At 44.0% G+C, this 6,988-nt stretch overlaps 1 pseudogene; it reads right to left on the bottom strand.

Annotated features, from left to right (window-relative positions):
• Positions 1-1,297: 1,297 nt before the first annotated feature.
• On the bottom strand, positions 1,298-6,739 carry LOC146720258 (histone-lysine N-methyltransferase ASH1L-like; annotated as a pseudogene).
• Between the last annotated feature and the right edge of the window lie 249 nt (positions 6,740-6,988).

Raw genomic sequence — 6,988 nt, 5'->3', positions numbered from 1 at the left:
CATAATATACGTATATGATATATATATATATATATATATATATATATATATATATATATATATATATATATATAAAAGAAAAACAAGGAAAAAATAAAATAAAATAAAATTTACAAAATATATAATATGTATCTACCATACTGTGTAATGCAATAATAAATATAAAGGTCCTGAATACATATGTACAATTTTGGAATTATTGCGACTTTATCGCGTCCGGTCCACTATATTCTCTCAATATATATATATCAATAAATTAAAATACATTATATAGTAAAGATATTCTTCCCCTAGTAAAAGCGAAGAAAGTATATATATATTACAACACTTGATTCAAATAAAAAAGATTCGATTATGAAAAATATAATATTATACCTTGTGCACGATAAAGCATCATCACAATACCTATACATATGTAAATATATATGTACGCTCAGTATTTCGCAATTCAATAACATCTATTTCTTCCTTTCGTAGAACCACCCTCCTGCTCTATGTATGTATAACACGTTTAATTTGTACACATTTAGCTACTGTCAACTCTATGAAAAGAATGTACAAATGACACTTTTCTATACAAGTCATATAGCCCAACTGTCGGAGAGAATGCATATTTATTTATCTTTATCAGTTTAAATATTCTAATTATGTCAGCGTAGTCTACCTACAAATTGCTTACAAGACATGATGACACTTCTTTGATGGAGTAATATTTTTACCACATTTAAAGAATCAGAGCAAATACAAAAAAAGGGAAGTACATTTTAACATCTAATTATCTATGAAAAAAAAAAAAAGAAAATAAAATGTAGAAAAAAATCTAAATTGTCATTTGCTTAAATAAGCGTTACTTCCTGATTATAGATATATTGATATAAAATTACAATAATTACAATCGATGGACGGGCTGGACGAAAGATCATTTCCCGCACTCTCCGCGTTGAGGGGAGGGATGCGAAGAGCAGGGAGATAAATGTACAATTATTATCTTGATACGCGATAGAATCAAGTTTAGAACGATCGAGAACCATCCAAGTAGGCAAACTGACGTCGTTAAACGTCAAAGTGACGTCATCGATGTCAAATGACGTCATTAGACATCATAAATGACGTCATCGACGTCAAAATTATGTCAATCAACGTCAAAATGACGTAAGCTTGCTACCTGAGACACCTAGCCTATTATATATTATCTGACTGAGATTTTGTGTGTAGTAAGGTATAACTCTATAAGGTTATAACTTTTATATATTATACAGTACGGATATATCATTATCGTGGTGACGGTCACCCACTGTCACGGGTTAAGTCCACCAGGGTCTTTTTCGATTTCGCCTGTTCCTTTCTAAAAGGAACGACAGATCCAACGGGTCCTTCTTATTCGGCATCCTCTGCAGTAGATTCAACAGGATGCCCATTCAATTTCTTCCTTTGCTCTTCCTCTGCAGAAGAAAAATATATATACAAATATGAGTACGTAAGGAAAAACTTGAGCCCTCTTCAACTTCTCTTCGAGATCGTTTTTACCTGAGGCGTACGATGTTATAGGAGACGCGACGTCAGGATTTCGCCTGATCTTCGTCTCGTCCTGCTGACGCACTTGTGTTCCTTTCCATGCATTTTATGCACGTTATCGGATTCCAATTTTTGGTTTCCGTCCATCTCCTGACCGTTGTTCTCTTCTTTTCTCCTTGGACATCTTGATCCCATCTAGGCTGTGAGGCTGGAAATAAGAGGTCGATACTTGATGTGATGTTGCGGAGAAAAAGATATTGATACCTTAATCTTGTATAGATAATAAACTTACCAGATAGGTGCGATAGTGTTTTATACGTTCCGGGAAAGTCTCGAATGCGTAAGGTTTCGTGCATACAGCGTGTCTCGCTCTGGCCACCTTCGTAAAGAGTCGCGCCGCGCGATCCACGCGGTACTCGCACACGTAAGTGTGTTCGGGAGTCGAGCCGACCGGACGTCCTGAAATTGATTCAAACGAGGGTGTGATAAAAAATTTAATTGAACAGGCGTTCGAAAAGTTGGAAGAAATATCTTGAAAAATGTAAGTTTTATAAAAAAAAATGTTTTAGACAAAAATCGTTAGTTTCATCTTAGATTATACAGTCAAGGTCAAGACAAGGTCATTGAACTCAAAAAGTTAATTGAACAGAATATTCGAAAGTTCGGGAAAATATCTTGAAAAATGTAAGTTTTATAAAAAAAAAAATGTTTCAGACAAAAGTCATCAGTTTCATCTTACATGACATAGTCAAGATCAAGACAAGATCATCTTGATTTTTTACATAAATTGATTTCTCGTAATATTTGGCATAAAAAGTTGTAAGGATAGGATGGCCAAGTAGTTGTAAAAAACATATTTGTTGAAAAAAATATGTAACTGCTAGTTGCAAATAATTACATGATTCATTCAAGATCAAAATGACAAGACTAATAAGTAGACCTTTTTAAGGTTCTTCATCGACCAGGAAGTCTACAGTGCTAAAGTTATTTGAAGTGCCGTTTCATATCTTTTTATTTCGAAATGCCGTCTAAGAATTTTCAGCGTGTGCTTTCTCGCCTCTGACGTCACAATCTGACATAGCCGCGGCAAGAACTCAGACTTATAAACCTTAGACAATTTTTGTCTAAATTTTTTAAAATAAAACTTACTACGCTAATATAATCGATGACAAATATTGTACAACATATACCTTACAGAAAGTATGTGGATCCAGCACCCAACATCGCTCGGCCACGAGATCACAAGGAACAGCCTCGTATAAGGGTGCGCAGACGACCTCGTTGACGTAGAACTTTCGCGTTGGCTCGTGATAAGTTTCGTGCGGTCTGAGATAGTGGTGTCCAAACACAAACCTCTCGCCTCTGTCAAATGCAGATAATTTAATTTCAAGGTCAAGCTAGCTTAATATTTTTTGTTATCTCACTCAACTCGACTGATCGCAAAACAATCACTTACTCGTGATTCTTCCACAGACGTTCGATCCTGAAAAATGTCCCATCTGCTCGGAGTCGGGCTTCTGTAGAAGTTTTATACGTGTGTTTATCAGGAGTGTCCCTCAAGACGTATACCGTGTCGCCCTTCGAAGCTGCAGGTCGCCCCGCAACAACGTCACGTAGTGCTTCTGGCCCTCCTCCTCCTCTTCACCCCTCCAATGGTATCTCCAGATCGACCTTGCGCGGCTGGCATCGCTCGCATAAATAAGACTCGATGCTCGTGTCGGCTTTCACGCAGTCGCAATGCTGCCAAACCAGGCAGCGCTCACACTGGATCATCAGACCTTCGTCCCTGCATCGATTATCAGCGTGAGGAAACATTTCAATGAGATAATTTCAAAATACACGTCAGAAGAAATTCCAAATAGCAAACTGACGTCATTAGACTTGGAATAGACAACTCCCTGAGTGCTTTTGATGTCGAATGACATCATTAGACGTCATTTTGACGTTTAATGACGTCAGTCTGCTACTTGGATTGTCTTTGTAAAAACATTCAGGGAGTTATCGATTCCCAACTAGCAAACTGACGTCATTAAACGTCCAACTGACATTATTAAACGTCAAAATGACGCCATTTTGATGTTTAATGACATCAATTTGTTACTTGGGAATAGCAAAGTCCCTGAGTGCTTTTGATGTCAAATGACGTCATTAGACGTCAGAATAGTGTCATTTTGACGTTAATGACGTCAGTCTGACGTCATTGGGCGTTAAACTGATGTACGCTTCCCAAGTAGAACAGAAAATCAAATAATATCATTTTTTGACGTCATTGATCAATTTGAACTCCAAATTTGATCAATGACGTCAAAATGATATTATTTTGATTTTCTGTTCTACTTGGGCTTGCTATCCGAGATGATTCTCTATTTTCAATCTTCCCAGATGCATATTTGGTAATTAAGATACCTGTGCAGCCCGCAGATGCATCTATGACATCTTCCTCCCCGGCGGTGGATCCACGAGGCGGCAGGAAGCTCTGAGCCGGCGGAGACCCGGTCGCCTCCGTGATAGCATCCACGAAATCTGGTTTACTGCTGAGATACAGCTTCCGGAGCCTCGCCGCGGCGATTCCTATCTCGGACGTTGTCTGCCGAAGAACCTCACGTTGTTGTCAAAGAGCCTGATCATGTCATGATCAAAAATGCTCCGCTGTCTTGTAATGACCGGTGCCAATGCCACTGATCTATCGCGCTCAGATCGATGGGTTCCGCAATTTTCTCATAATAATCAGACAGTTTTCCTCTTCGGGGGTAAGTTCATGAAGGGCGCGCACAGCGGCTGGCCGTTTTCGTCGTTCGCCGTCGTCACGATCGTGTATAATTCCTTCAATACCTGTAAAGAAAGATATGATGTTAATCTTATAATAATAAATAATAACGAAGAACTTGACGTGGTTTCATCGACCGACCTTGGCCAGTTTCGCGGTCTTGTGCACCTCCGGGTCATCCTGAGCCTGTGCGAGCCTACGCGTTCGCACGGTTGCGCTTTGGTTTTGGTAAACGCGGTCAGCTGCAGAAAAAGGCGTCGGACTGGGCCTGGAGTCCCCGGAGCTCCCCTTGGGGACGCTCGCGCCGCCGGGCTTCGCCTTTCCGTTTGCACCTGGATATGCGGACCGACTGGGCCGACTTGAGCCGGCACTTCTCCGGGTTTTCTCACAGGAGCAGTGGTGTCGCGCGCGAAGCAACGTGCTGATAGGACTGGGCTTCAGCTGGGCGTGTTGGGTAAAGGTCGAGTCCCCACCTTCCTAGATTTGCAGGGGTTTCTTCGAGTTGGCCGTTTGCGCGCGTTGCCGATTTTCAAATGTTCTTCCGCGGTCTGCCCACGGCCTTTCTCGGTGGATTCCCCCTGGGCTGCGGGGGGGACACGGGACCTTCGGGCCCACCCTTTTGACTCTTCCCATCCCCGGTAGAATTTCCAAAGTGAATTTATTTTTAAAAAATTTATCTTCCACCTGATGATGATGATGATGATGTTTTCCCTATGACACCTCAAAGGGCATGCTGCCACATCGCATTGCTGACCCTCGCCGGATTGAAAAGCGCGAAATTGTAATCGTACGTAAATTTCCCGCCCGGCTTGATGTCTCTGGATGCAAATATCCCATACGCGGGGGCCCGAGGACGCCCCACTTCTATGTCGCAATTCGGTGCACGGTGATTACAAACCCCCCACGCCCCCCATCGAACCGTCGATCACTAAACCCGCCGTCCGGTGAGGCATAAGATGCGTGTCTTGGCGTATCTGTTTTTTCATAAAATTTGAAAATTTTATTACGTATTTTCTATTTCCGGTAACGGGTGTCCCATTTCATCGATGAAAAGGTCATTTCAAAGTTATTTGTTTTTTCGATACCAAATTTTTTTATCGCATAAAAAAAAATGTTTCAAGTAAAACATTTTTTTTTTTTAAAAAGGAAGACAGATAGTACACGATTTTTCCAAGGGCGCTTTTCAAGGTCATTTAAAGATCAATTTTTTTTAAATTTTTTTTATTTTAATATATTGATTTTCGCAATTCACCGTAAAAAGACAAGAGTATATATAAAAAAATATAGGGGTTCTATTTAAAAAACAAGACTTTGAAATGATTTTTAAAAGGAATCCTACCTGGTCGCCATTCGAGACTTGAACTCCCTCTCGGGCCGACTTCGCCCACGTACTCGAGGATAAGTCCCCCGGGTTTGATAGCCTGTTTAGTCTTCACGCCCCAACCCTTGTCCTCCGTCTGAACCTCGCAACCCGGGGACCACTCGGCTCTGAATCTTCTGATTCGCGCCTTGTCGGAGCAGGGGCACGCTCGGGGAGCATTCGTGAAACCTGCGATTGATGCAGTCGTCCCCGCAGCCGCTTCCGGGGTTTCACTGCCCCCTGCGCCTCGTACAGGGGCGTCGGCTTCACGTCGTAGTAAATGTTAGTCCGAAAATTTTTTTGCAACGTCAAAACTATTAAACGCATCTCTGCTTTATTGGGAGTTCCCACCTAGGAAGGGCGAGAAAAACAACACGCTTTGACTTTCTTGTAGTTCCCGATGGGACCGCATCCCTATTAGGAACCTGGACTGAGCGTGCAGCCAGAGCAGGTCGTCTGGAGTGAAACGGGGTCTTCTTCTGTCGCAACTTTCCGGTCGGAATGATACCTGGGCTGCTCAGCGGCGGTGAATGTTCCCCCGTAGGGCGACGATATCTTCCCCCTTGGCGTCAGCGGCACCGGCGAGCTTTCTTCGAGGGCTCCCCGTCCCTTTTTGTACTCAAAGATGTTGTTGCCCGGCCCGCAGGTACCGTTTTTCCACCTCGACTGCTTTTCCGATTGTGCGCGGAAAGTCCCCCCGGGTTCCTGCCGAGTCCTGTCCCGCTGGCGACGCGCTGCAGCGGCGCCTCGCTCCGGATCATAGCCCGGGACTCCCAGCCCCTTCGCGCTCCCACCTAGAGTTCGAGGGGGTGGTCGAGCCTCTCTTCTTTGTGGTTGTTGTTTAAGCAGCCGGACAGCTCCATTTTACGCTCGCTGCCGCCTCGCGTTCACGCGCTCCACTTCCTCAGGTTCTCCTCGTTACTCCGCGATCCGCTGACTCGATTTAAAGCCCAGGGGCTCCTCCAGGGCGCGTTCTCGCGTAGATCCGGCAGTCCGGGATCTTCTGTACTTGATCGGGGTCGGTCAGCTCTCGGACAGCACGCTGCTGTGGACTCCACCAGGTCCCTTCGAAACCCCAGCTGGCCGGGACAAGACTCCTACCCCCGTCCCAGCCCTTCGACTGGAGGTCCCTGCACCGTGCTGGAGTTGTCCAGATTGTTTTTCAGTCTCCCCGGGAACCGGAATTTTCCGCGTCTTTTCCGTCGGGAAAGTTTCCGGGGAACCTTTTCCCACAAGGCGCCTTGCTGCCTCCGCTTCTTCAGGTACCTCTTCAGGGTTCTTCACTTCTTTGGGGCCAGCGCGTTTTCCGGGGGGCGGTTTTTCGGCCCAGGTCCACGGGGGACCTT

This window comes from Nylanderia fulva, unplaced genomic scaffold (genome assembly GCF_048542155.1).
Source record: "Nylanderia fulva isolate GAGA-0341 unplaced genomic scaffold, ASM4854215v1 Scaffold73, whole genome shotgun sequence".
Lineage (NCBI taxonomy): Eukaryota > Metazoa > Arthropoda > Insecta > Hymenoptera > Formicidae > Nylanderia > Nylanderia fulva.
The sequence above is the reverse complement of the archived record's forward strand: the minus strand, read 5'-3'. Positions and strand labels throughout refer to the sequence as shown.